Source organism: Peromyscus maniculatus, chromosome 1 (assembly GCF_049852395.1).
Source record: "Peromyscus maniculatus bairdii isolate BWxNUB_F1_BW_parent chromosome 1, HU_Pman_BW_mat_3.1, whole genome shotgun sequence".
Classification (NCBI taxonomy): Eukaryota; Metazoa; Chordata; class Mammalia; order Rodentia; family Cricetidae; genus Peromyscus; species Peromyscus maniculatus.
In genome coordinates this window covers 137115108-137128606 of record NC_134852.1, presented here as the reverse complement: position 1 = coordinate 137128606, position 13499 = coordinate 137115108, and the positions used below count along the sequence as shown (strand labels likewise).

The window sequence follows — 13499 nt, the reverse complement described above, 5'->3', positions numbered from 1 at the left end:
GGTCTATAGAGTTAGTTCCAGAACAGCTAGGGCTGTTACACAGAGAAACACTGTCTGGGGGGGGGGGACCAAACAACAACAACAAAAATACTTGTTTGTTTGTATTTTTATTGTGTGAGTGTGTGCATGCATGTACACATGCCACCAAGTGTGTGTGGAAGTCAGAGGAAAACTTTCAAGAGTGGATTCTTTCCATCTCATGGGCTCTGGGGATCAACAAGTTCAGATCATCAGCTTACATATCCTGAATCACAGTCCACTGAGGGAAGCCCAGGCAGGACTCAAACCAGGAGGAACCTGGAGGCAGGAGCTGATGCAGAGGCCGTGGAGGAGTGCTGCTTACTGGCTGTTCATGGTTTGCTCAGCCTGCTTTCTTATAGAACCCAGGGCCACCAGCCCAGGGATGGCTCCACCCACAATGCCCCCCCCCCATCACTACTAAGCAAATGTCCTACAGTGTAGGCTTGCCTATACCCAATCTTATGACGGCATTTTCTCAGCTGAGGTCCCTCCTCTCAGATTGCTCTAGCTTGTGGTAAACTAGGCAGGGCAATGACTAAGAAGGAGTTAGTTCCCCTCTTCCATCATGTAGGTCACAGAGATCAAACTCAAGTCATCGGGCTTGGTGACACATGCTTCTGCCCACTGAACCATCTTGCTGGCCTAGGTTTTTTTGGTGGTGGTGGTTGTTGTTGTTGAGATAGGAGTTTGCTGTGTAGCTCCGGCTGGTCTTCAGTTTGCAATCCTACTAGATTAGGATTAGAACAATTTAAAAAGCCTCAAAGTAGCTGGGTGTGTGGCCCAAGCCTTTAATCTCAGCACTTAGGAAGCCAGCTAGGGCTACATAATGAAAACTTGTCAAAAAAACAAAACAAAACAAAACAAAACAAAACAAAAACCCAAACCCCACAAAGGTCTTTACCAACATTCACGATTCAGCTTTTTATTCAAACGTTTTATTTATTTATATATTTTATGAGAATGAGTATCTTGCCTATATGTATGACTGTGCACTACATGCATGCCTGGTGCCCCAGGAGACCAGAAGAGGGCATCAAATCTTCTGGAACTGGTATTACAGATGGTTCTGAGCCACCATGTGAGTGCTGGGAATCGAACATAGTTCCCCTGGAAGAGCAGCCAGTGCTGTTAACTGCTGAGCCATCTCTCCAGCACCTCAGCTATCCTTCTTAAATGAGTATTCCTCAAGTTGTTGCCAGTCTTTGGCTGGCTTTCAGTTTGGAAAGTTGATTTTGAGGGTTTTTTTCATTTTTTTTTTTTAGATTTATTTATTTATTATGTATACAGAAGAGGGCACCAGATCTCATTACAGATGGTTGTGAGCCACCATGTGGGTGCTGGGAATTGAACTCAGGACCTCTGGAAGAGCAGTTGGTACTCTTAACCTCTGAGCCATCTCTCCAGCCCCCCATTATTTTTATTAAGGAATGAATTCCCATAGGTCTTTATGTTGATATTTTTGCTGACTCTATAAAGTTTAGTTTACAATCCATTTTTTTTTTTTTTTGAGACAAGGCCTCACTACAGTAACTCTGGCTAGCCTTGAATTCATTATGTAGATCAGGCTGGCCTCAGACTCGGATTCTTATGCCTCTGCCAAGAGCTGAGATTAAAGGCATGGGTGACCATGCCCTGCCAGATTATTACTCTTGCTTCTGTTTTTCTAGTCCTGGAAATTTGAACCTCATGCATGCTAGACAATTCTTGGTTACTTAGCTGCAACTTTTTTTTTTTTTTTTTTTTTTTTTTTTTGGTTTTTTTCGAGACAGGGTTTCTCTGTGTAGCTTTGCGCCTTTCCTGGAGCTCACTTGGTAGCCCAGGCTGGCCTCGAACTCACAAAGATCCGCCTGGCTCAGCCTCCCGAGTGCTGGGATTAAAGGCGTGCGCCACCACGCCCGGCCTTAGCTGCAACTTTTGACTTTGATTTTGTTTGCTTATTTATTTGTTTGTTTTTTTTTTTTCAGGCAAATAGCTCAGGCTGGTCTTGAACTCGCCATGTCACTGGGGATGACTCTGAACTCCTGATCTTTGCTGTTTTGTTTTGAGGCTGGGCCCTGATAAGTCACCCAGCATACTCTTGAATCGTCCTGAGTCTAGGCTGGCCTTGAAGCTGTGTTCCCTTGCCTTGGCCTCCTGAGCAGCTGGAAGTTCAGGCCTGTGGGAGCAGGCCCACCTGATTTGGTAGGCTTGGAAGCCGAGTCTCCTACCTAGTCCAGGCCGGCTCTGAAGGTGCAGCTCCTCTGGCCATGCCTCTCAGGTGCTGGGATTCCAGGTGGGCACCACCACCCTTGGCTAATGTTCAAACCGTCGGGGAGCCACCAAACGGCTGTGCCCCTGCTCATGTTTCTGAATGTCACCTGCGTTTCCCGGAAGACTTGATTTCTTCCTGAGATCAAGGCAGAAAGCAAAGGGAGCCCTCAGAGTTCTCCCATCAGTCCTGGAGAACCGCTGTGGTGATGCAGGGGAAAGGGAAATGAAGTCAGTCAGCTCATGCAACTTCCTTCTGTTCCTGCCGTACACTGCTAACAGATCACCAGGGGCACTGCACTGCTGACAGATCACCAGGGACACTGTACTGCTGACAGATCACCAGGGACACTGCACTGCTAACAGATGGCCAGGGGCACTGCACTGCTAACAGATCACCAGGGATACTGCACTGTTGACAGATCACTGGGGACACTGTGCTTCTAACTAACAGATCACCAGGGACACTGTGCTTCTAACTAACAGATCCCCAGGGGCACTGCACTGCTAACAGATCCCCAGGGACACTGTGCTGCTAACAGATCACCAGGGACACTGCACTGCTAACAGATCCCCAGGGACATTGTGCTTCTAACTAACAGATCACCAGGGACATTGTGCTTCTAAGTAGCAGATCACCAGGGGCACTGCACTGCTAACAGATCACCAGGGGCACTGCGCTGCTAACAGATCCCCAGGGACACTGTGCTGCTAACAGATCACCAGGGACACTGCACTGCTAACAGATCCCCAGGGACACTGCACTGCTAACAGATCCCCAGGGACACTGTGCTTCTAACAGATCACCAGGGACACTGTGCTTCTAACTAACAGATCACCAGGGACACTGCACTGCTGACAGATCACCAGGGACACTGTGCTGCTAACTAACAGATCCCCAGGGGCACTGCACTGCTAACAGATCCCCAGGGACACTGTGCTGCTAACAGATCACCAGGGACACTGCACTGCATATAACAGATCACCAGGGGCACTGCACTGCTAACAGATCACCAGGGACATTGTGCTTCTAACTAACAGATCACCAGGGACATTGTGCTTCTAAGTAACAGATCACCAGGGGCACTGCACTGCTAACAGATCACCAGGGGCACTGCACTGCTAACAGATCCCCAGGGACACTGTGCTGCTAACAGATCCCCAGGGACACTGCACTGCTAACAGATCACCAGGGACACTGCACTGCTAACAGATCCCCAGGGACACTGTGCTTCTAACAGATCACCAGGGACACTGTGCTTCTAACTAACAGATCACCAGGGACACTGCACTGCTGACAGATCACCAGGGGCACTGCACTGCTGACAGATCACCAGGGACATTGCAACCAGAAGCTCACGGCTGAAGCAGTTAGGAAAGTTTATACGCACATGGCAGAACAGCAGTCGTCATCCTCACTGTTGTTGTTTTTTCAAATCTCTCCAAGTTTGTCTACAATGGTTGCAAGGCTGCACACAGCTTCTGTCGGGATCTAGAGGGAGGCCCCGGTCTAAGTCTGTGGTCTAGAACATTTTGATGGGGTTAGTGCCCTCACCCCTCCTTCAAGGACTCCATTTCCTCTTGACTACAAACTCGTCTTTTGTTAGTTGGTTTGCTTGCTGCTGCTGCTTCTCTTTCTTCTGGGGAGCAATCAGCCTTGCTTGTGCTGGCAGTCGCTTTGACCCCGGCCCCTAACCGCTATCTTAAGTCATTTTAATCCTATCTTCTTCTGGTTGAAAAGACAAACACGATGAAAGTTGCGAAGTCCTGCTTCCTCTTGGTCATCTGTTGCTGTTACACCATCCGCCCCAAGCTCTGGGTCAGTCTCTTCCTTCTTCCAAATATAGTTGTGGCCTTTTTGCTGCTGGTAACCTGTTTTGTAATCTCTGCTCAGTGCACTTGCAGCCAACCTAATAGTGTCCATACGGTTATAGCAGCCTTCTGACTTTTCTAAACAAAACAAAACTTCTTCACACGTGTGTGTGTGTGTGTGTGTGTGTGTGTGTGTGTGTGTGTGTGTGTCATGTGCACGCGTGGAGGTCAGACAACCTGTAGAGCCCCCCTTCTGCCCCCCAGAGTCCAGCTATTGAGCCCAGGTCATCAGGCTTGTCCTCCAGTGCCTTCACCTGCTGAACCTCCTCTCCGGCCCCCTCTTCCTTTTCAGGCAAGGTCTGGCCACACAGGCCAGGCTGGCCTTGAACTTGTGATCCTCCTGCTTCTTCTTCAACAGTGCTGGGATTGTAGGTGGGTGCCATTATGCCCAGCCTCTTTTTGATCAGAGGATTTCCTGTCTGCTCCTTTAATCCCTTTAAGTCTTCTTCCTGTGGCATCTCCATCAATGACCAAAAGGAAAGAGAGAAAGATGTTTTGTTTTTCTCATTAGTCTTGAAACTTATGTACATATACATTTCCTGTACATGTAAATTTATATAACTATATATCTATACACATTCAGTATAGGAACAGGGTAGGTGGCTAGTGCGTGCATTGCATTTGCATGATTAGCTTAGTGACCTTTGATTGATTTAGTATCCCAGTCGTCACAGACACTCTGCTTTACTCTACATTAATACACAGCTACACCCTTTCTCCAGTATTGAGTTCAGTTATCTGTTACTGGGCGAAACCCCACCAGAAAGCCCGTGTGCTGGTGCATGGCTGAGTTCTGGCACTGGGGAGGCTGAGGCAAGAAGGGTGCAAGTTTGTGCATAGCCTGGGCTACCTAGGGAAATCCATCTCAAAAACCAACACACCAATGCATGCCTTTAATGTCAGCACTCCATAGGCTGAGGCAGGGGGATACCGTGTTTAAAGACTGTGGCTGTGTGGTCTATACAGAAAGATGTTGTTGTGAACAAACAAAAGCAGAAACAAACCAAACAAAACCCCCACATTTCATGGCATAAATCAATACTTGGTGGGGTTTTGTTGGTTTGTTTTTTATGCTCCTTGGTTCTTGAGTGTAGTTTAGAAAGTGCAGAGACAAAACTGCACTCTGCTCCCCCCCTCAGCCTCATCTGGAACCACTGAAGCCCAGAGTAAGAGTAGGAACGCCACAGCGGGTGGGGGGGTAGGGTGGACGGACACGAACACGGACACACGAACGACCCGCTTCCCAGCCGGCTTTCTCACTCCCAGCCTGTGCCCTGGGTGGCTGAAGGGTGGGACTGTCGGCCACAGAGCTGGGAAGGGTCCTGCCTGATGGCTGTGTCGGCTGCTGCCCAGTGGCTCCGGTGACTTTCTTTTCCCTGTTCTCTTCCTCCACTCCCTCCTCTTTCTGATACATTGTCTGGCTGTATGTCCCAAACCGGACTAGAACTCACTACATAGCCCAGGCCAGCCTCATACTTACGATCCTCCCGCTTTCTCCTGAGGGTGGGGAGTCAGGCCCGTGGACCAGGCTCAGCTTAGCTGTGTTTCTTCTGTGAGCATTCCAGACTCCAGCAATGAGTTTGCAGTGAGCAAGGTGAGGACTGCTTGCAATCTTCCCATCCAGCCTTGAGAGCCCCATGACACCCTTTCCACCACATGCTATCCAGGGACAGTCATAACCAGCTCAGGTTCAAGGGATGACCTTAGACCTCTTGATGGGGAGGGGAACAAAAAAAAATTACAGACCAGAATTTTCCAGCCCACCCACCGAATTGAAAGCTGAATAAAATAGCTATTGCTTTAAGTCATAAAAATCATGACCATATTTTGATCGCCACAGCTTTACAAACAATTTGTCATGAAGAGGAAGGATGGATCATTGAAAGGCCTCCAAGTTATTTGTCAGGTGTTTTTCTTTCCGACCACCTGCTTCTTTTGATAACTAAGACTCTGCGGCCCAGGCTGGCCTCAGACTTGACGTCCTCCTGACTCAGACTCCCAAGTGCTAGAACTATATGCACGTGCCCTGACAAACATCTTTTGTTTTGTTCTTTTGAGGCAGGGTCTCTCTACATAGCTGTCCTGGGACTCATTGTATAGACCAGGCTGGCCTTGAACTCACAGAGATCCACCTGCCTCTGCTTCCCGAGTGCTGGGAGTAAAGGTGTGTACATCTGGTTTAAAATTTCTTTTTATAAAGAAACAGAGAGCTGGGTGGTGGTAGCACACTCCTTTAATAAATACAGTCTTTGCCTACTATGTGCAAGGCCTACACTGTAACTGTTTATTATTGTATTTCATGGGTACAGTTGTTTGGCCTGTGTGTATATGTGTGTACTATGTGCTAGTCTGTGGAGGCCTGAAAATGGCATGCGGTCCCCTGGAACTGGAGTTACAAATGTTTGTGAGCCACCATGTGGTGCTCGGAACCAAACCTGGGTCCCCTGAGAGGGCAGCCAGCGCTTTGAACTACTGAGCCGTCGCTCCAGACCTGATAATTCTCCTTCCCTTTCCTTTTTTTGCACAGGGTCTCACTATGTAGCCTCAAACTCACAATGATTCTCCTGCTTCAGGCCCCCACCTGCTATTACTACAGCTGGGAGTCACCACACTCAGCTGACGTTCCATGGCTCTCAAAAGCATGTCTCTCTTTCTTCTTTTTTCTTCTGTGCAGCCCTGGCTGCCCTGGAACTCACTGTAGACCAGGCTGGCCTTGAACTCAGAGATTCACCTGTCTCTCCTTCTCGAGTGCTGGGATTAAGGGCGTGTGCCACCATGGCCTGGCTTATTTTTATTTGTGAGTTTTGTGAAGGTAAAAATGTACGTTAGAAATCTGTGTGGTTTAGATGAAAACTGGGGCTCCCCAGACAGCTATTTCCTGTTCTCTAGAAGAGGCTGGTTCAGCCCCTTCAGCTTATCCTTCTGTCATTAGTCCTGGGGCCTCCTGCTGCACTGTTGTTGTTCAGTTTGGGGGATTATCTGATCTGTGCGCGTGCGTGCGTGCGTGCGTGCGTGCGTGCGTGCGTGCGTGCGTGTGTGTGTGTGTGTGTGTGTGTGTGTGTGTGTAGTGGTTCCACCTAGGCCCTTGTGTGCATTCATCTTCATGTGAAAGTTCAGTGTGTGACTCTTTGCTCCTCTACCATACACACCTATTCAGTACACACTCACACTGTGTCTGCTTTTCCCCAGGGCTCCTCTACCATACACATCTATTCAGTACACACTCACACTGTGTCTGCTTTCCCCCAGGGCTCCTCTACCATACACATCTATTCAGCACACACTCACACTGTGTCTGCTTTTCCCCAGGGCTCCTCTACCATACACATCTATTCAGCACACACTCACACTGTGTCTGCTTTTCCCCAGGCACTAGGCTACTTTGTATGCTCTGGAACTCTGTCCTCTGGCATGACAAAGCTGTTGCCATGTTCAAATCAGAGAACCTGTGGATACCTGCACCGGGCTCTTCCGGGAGTGGGAACACTCCTTTATAGGAGGGAACAGGGTTGGTGAGGCTCCCTGGGCTCAAGGGCACAGGAGGCTCCTGAGGCTCAAGAGGCCCCTCCCTCCCTGATGGTATGTAATCCGTTAGCAGTTGCCAGGGAAGCTGGGACTCGTCTCTGGTAATGTAGCTGCCCGTGATTTGGTGTGTTACTCTATAACCATTGGCCCATCCAGCTCAGACTTGAGACATTTCCTGGACTGTGGTTGCCCCAGCTGGGGTAAATAGAAAACAGTACCCCAGGAGAAGTCACACCGGGGCAGGATCGGGCAAAAGTGACTTTGGGAGGAGCAGCTGCCTTGGCCCCGCTCTGGGTGGCATAAGATGGGCACCCGGAACTGTGCTGCCTGAGGGAAGGATGTCTGTGGGGACAGTCTCCGTGGGGACAGTCTCCGTGGGGACAGTCTCCGTGGGGACAGTCTCCGTGGGGCTGTGCTTCCACACTTGGTCTGGAATGGCTTGTCTTCTTGGTGTGGTGGCAAGTGCTCTGCTCTGGGTGGTGAGGCCTGCAACCAAGGCTGCTCCTCTGAAGGAGGAGACATGTACGTGGGGATCCTAAGGCAGCCACCTTGCCTGTGTACAGGGAGCCATGCCTCCTTGATGAAAGAAATCTTTCCTGGAGTATGGGGATGTTCCCAACGTTGCTGATGGACTAAGAACATTTCACAGTGGCTGAAAGTAGCATCAGTGGGGCGGGATCTCAGGTAGACTGTGAGGGCCAGGAGTCATTAGACACGCGGCTAAGGCACTGTGTAAGCCAATGAGAACGAGACATGCAGCACTAGCCTTGACTTGGAAGGAAAAGTGGAAGATGGCAAAGAACCAGACAACTAGGAGGGAGGAAACAAGGTAGAAGTGATAGAAGACACCCTTCAGGTCCAATCCTCAGCACAGAGGAAGGGAAAATCCAGACAGACAGACAGAAGCCCCAGTCATGGTCCAGCACAGGAACTGGTACTTGGGGACACTCAGCCTCCTAACTGCCTGAGTTGGGAAAGACTTGAAACACAATTGAAAGAGCATCACGGTTTGGCTCATGAGGCGGCAGGACGCGATGGAGGTGGGAGGGGCCGGAGAGCCGTCAAAGTGGACAGAACACATAGCACAATCTCCCCATGCTGAGACGAAGACTCCATCTTCTGAGACAACGTGGAAAGTCAGTCCCTGAGCTTATACCTGTCATTAGGAACACTTGGTCATCACTGGCTGGGGTCGATATAAATACGAGGGGCTGGAAAACAGCGGAGAAAGAACAGAAATTACTGGGCAAACTGGGCATGCCAGGGCAGCATTTGAATTAGTCCTCCACCTTTGTTTGTTCTGTTTGGAGACAGGGTCTAGATACGTAGACCAGGCTGGCCTGGAACTCCCAAGTGCTAGGACTAAAGGCGTGCGCCACCACCTCTGGCTAATCAGTTACTTTTCTGTTGCTCTGAGAACATCATGACCAAAGCAGCTTATTTAAGAAAGAGTTTATTTGACTTTCAGTTCCGGAGGGTTAAGGGTCCGTCATGGTGGTGAGGCATGAGGCATGCAGGAGCAGGGATCTGAGCACGCACAGGATCTTATAGTTCTTTCCCTGGGTCTGTTTCACTCACGATGTTGGGTGATTCCATCCCAACCACCAGTTCGAAGCAGAAAGAGCCAACTGGAAGTAGGGCAGAGCCTTAAGTGCTCAAGCCCACCCCCAGTGACACACCTCCTCCAGAGGCCACACCTCCTCCAGAGGCCACACCTCCTCCAGAGGCCACACCTCCTCCAGAGGCCACACCTCCTCCAGAGAGGCCACACCTCCTCCAGAGAGGCCACACCTCCTCCAGCAAGGCCACACCTCCTCCAGAGAGGCCACACCTCCTCCAGCAAGGCCACACCTCCTCCAGAGAGGCCACACCTCCTCCAGCAAGGCCACACCTCCTCCAGAGGCCACACCTCCTCCAGAGAGGCCATACCTCCTCTAGAGAGGCCACACCTCCTCCAGAGGCCACACCTCCTCCAGAGAGGCCACACCTCCTAAACTTTCCCAAACTGTCACCAGCTGGGAACTCAGTGTTCAAATGCCTGAGACTGGAGAACATTCTCATTCAAGCCACCACAAAGACTGTGTTCACAAGAGAATTAAGAAACAGGTTAGCTGGAGAGATGGCTTAGTGGCTAAGAGCACTGACTGCTCTTCCAGAGGTCCTGAGTTCAATTCCCAGCAACCACATGGTGGCTCACAACCACCGATAATGAAATCTGGTGCTGTCTTCTGGCCTGCAAGGACACATGTAGGCAGAACACTGTATACATAATAAATAAATCTAAAAAAAAAAAAAAAAAAAACCAATTAAATGTTTGTTTAGCCGGGCGTGGTGGCGCACGCCTTTAATCCCAGCACTCGGGAGGCAGAGGCAGGCGGATCTTTGTGAGTTCGAGGCCAGCCTGGGCTACCAAGTGAGCTCCAGGAAAGGCGCAAAGCTACACAGAGAAACCCTGTCTCGAAAAAAAAGAAAAAAAAAAAAAAAAAAAAAAAGAAACAGGTTAATTTGGCAAGGACTTCATGGGTAGGCTAGGGTTTTTCTGGCTTTGCTGAGTCCCGTGGTAGGTCATGAGCAGCTCTGGCAGACATCAGTAACTTAGATTGGCTTTTAAATAGAGTTTATAAAGTGCTAAAAGAATCGAGGCAGGGGGAGCTGGAGAGATGATTCAGCAGTTAAGAGCACTGACTGCTCTGCTAGAGGACCCAGGTTCAATTCCCAGCACTCACATGGCAGCTCACAACTGTCTGTAACTCTAGTTCCAGGGTATCCAATGCTCTCATACAGACATACATTCAGGCAAAGCACCACTGCAAATAAAGTAAGAAAAATATTTTAAAAAAAGAATCAAGCCGGGTGGTAGTGGCGCACGCCTTTAATCCCAGCATTCGGGAGGCAGAGGCAGGTGGATCTCTGTGAGTTCAAGGACAGCCTGGTCTCCAAAGCAAGTTCTAGGAAAGGCACAAAGCTACACAGAGAAACCCTGTCTCAAACAAACAAACAAACAAACAAAAAGAATCAAGAGGGGACAATAAAAAGAAAAAGCTGCAAAGGGGTCTGTCTGGGTCACTCAGGAACAATGTCACAATAATTGTGCCAAACCAGAGTTCCTAGAAAAAAATGACAAGCCAAATCGCGTTCTTGTGAGTGCCTGGGGGCCTAAAGCATGAACACCATGAGCCTAACAGTGGAAAGGGGACTGGACGGTAGAAAGAGAAGTACAGTGACAAAGTGAATTTTGTTCTAGGCTGTTCCCCTTACAGTGTACTGTGGACATGTCTCTCCTGGTGGTGCAGGTGTTTACCTATAATCTCAGCATTCAGGAGGTGGAGGCAGGAGGATCAGGATTTCATTGTCATCTTTGGCTATATATGAGTTTGAGTGAGGCTAGCCTGGGCTATGTGAGACTATGTTGTTGTTGATTTTTTTTTTTTTTTGAGACAGGGTCTCTTCATGTAGCCCTGGATATCCTGGAAGTTACTATATAGACCAGGCTGGCCTTGAACTCATGGAGATCTGTCTGCCTCTGCCTCTGCCTCCTGATAGCTGGAACTAAAGGCATGCACCATGCTTGGCCAGATCCTAACACACACACACACACACACACACACACACACAGTGGGAAGTGTGTGTGGCGGGGAGAGAAATGGGATCCTCTCTCTCTCTCTAGGTTATGATACTCTCTAGAAGCCTGTGGGGTCCTCCCTGCCCACAGAATCTTAAAGTCTTGTTCTGGGTCTGTTTCACTCACTAAGCTGGCTGATTCTACCTGGAGGCTAATTCCTGTTTTCTTCTATTATTATAGAATTGGGTGTGAAATGTATGAGGACAGTGCAAGAAAATCTCAGTCTGAATTCACTTCTCAGGAGCGGCAATGTCCATTTTCAGCTGCCACATTACAGCCGAGGGTGTCACATAGTGAGTCACAGCCGTCCCTTCCTCCCCCGCCACCTTTGAGACAGTCTCACTATGTAGATCAGGCTGGCCTGAAACTACCAGAAATCTGCCCGATTCTGTCTCAGCATTGGGATTAAAGCACGCGCCACTGTGTGAAGCTTTCTTCTTCTAAAGTCTGGTATGACACAGAAAATGGGCTTCATTACATGCCTGTGCCCTGATAGCAGACTTCCCAGCCTCCAGAATGGTGAGCTAAATGAACCTCTATTTTTTATAAATCACCAGACTCCAGTATTGCAAACAGAAGACAAGTAAAGACATTACCCCTTGGGGAGGCAAGAGAGGAGGCCGGGGTTTTGTTAGGCTGTGCACATGAATTTTACATTTAATGCTGTTTTTAGTGTCTGGTGACTCGGGTGTTTGCTTATACTTAGCATGGGGCTTCTGGAAGCTGGTTGAAAGTTTTGTAACATGATTTCAGGGCTCACCATTGGTATTGGATAACCAATTGAGGGCCTTTTTACTTCTTAATGGAATCAAGAAAACAATTTTTATATTTATGTCTGGTGCGGAGAGATGGCTCAGTCATTAGGGCCAATTTTTGTTCTTGCAGAGGACTTGGGTTCAGTTTCCAGCACCCACCTGGTGTTTCACAACTGCCTGGGACTCCAGTTCCAAGAGCTGATAGCCTTTTCTGGCCTCTACAGGTACCACACACATGGTACACAGAGATAATGCAGGCAAAAAACTCATACCCATTAATAAGAAGTACTTTTTAAAAATATATATGTGTGTAGGTGGAGTTTTTCTGTCCTGCCAGCTGGTTCCCAAACAGACTTATTAATAATTATAAATGCTCGGCTGATAGCTTAGGCTTGTTACTAACTAGCTCTTACAACTTAAATTAACCCTTATTTCTTATCTATGCTCTGCCATGTGGCAGTACCTTTTTTCAGCACAGCATGTTCATCTCCTGCTTCCTCTGTGATTCCTGGTGGCTCTGCCTTCTTCATCCCTGCACTCTCTTTTTGTCTCACAAGCCCTGCCTGACCTCTACCTGCCCAATCATTGGCCATTCAGCCCTTTATTAGACCAATGAGAGCAACAAATATTTTCCGTGTACAAAAAGATTGTTCCACAGCAGTGTATACACGTGCTTGACTGTGTGCGTGTGCAGAGACCAGTAGAGGGCACTAGATCCCTCAAAGCTGAAGTTTCAGGCATTTGTGGGACTTTTACATGGGTGCTGGATTGCATAGCAAATGTTATTAACCACTGAGCTACCTCTCTAGCCCTAAGACCCTATCTCAAACAAACAAACAAACAAACAAACAACACAAAAAAGAAAAGGTGGAATCAAGTGTGTTGATGTACACCTTTAATCCCAGCATTTGGGAGTCAGAGGCAGGTGGATCTCTGTGAGTTCCAGGCCAGCCTGGTCTATATAGCAAGTGAGATCCTGTTTCAAAAAAAAAAAAAAAAAAAAAAAAAAAGAACACCAGGGAGCAACAGCTAGTGTTGCCCTCTGTCCTCCACATACATGTGCCCCTGCACACACATATATCCACAAGCATATGAACATATACACACTCACACTTGCCCCCCTCAAAGTAGAAGGGCACAGAGGGAAAACCAAGATGGCAGAGTAGCAAGTGAGTTCTTAGTCATGGGACAAAAAACGAAAAAGGAAACTCCATGTTGGCAGGCCGAGCCAGTGAGGCCTTGGCTGGAGGGTGACCTTGACAGCAGTGTCAGGGAGCTCTTGGGGTCTTCTCGGGTTATTCACATCGCTTCCAAGATCCTTGATTGAAGGGGCCAATTTCTTTGTGAAAGACAAAGAGCTGTGGGTACACACCTTTAATCCCAGCCCCCAGGAGGCAGAGGCAGGTGGATCTGAGTTCCAGTTTAGCCTGGTCTACGGAGAGAGTTCCAGGACAGCC

The 13499-nt window shown here is 48.7% G+C and overlaps 1 long non-coding RNA gene across 1 annotated transcript; it reads right to left on the bottom strand.

Annotated features, from left to right (window-relative positions):
* Window positions 1–1251: 1251 nt before the first annotated feature.
* Window positions 1252–5848, bottom strand: LOC121831704 (uncharacterized). The gene is made up of 3 exons (XR_013044998.1): window positions 5621–5848; window positions 3660–4589; window positions 1252–2469 (listed from the first exon to the last, which is right to left on the bottom strand). It is a non-coding gene; the product is annotated as an uncharacterized LOC121831704 (long non-coding RNA).
* Window positions 5849–13499: the final 7651 nt, after the last annotated feature.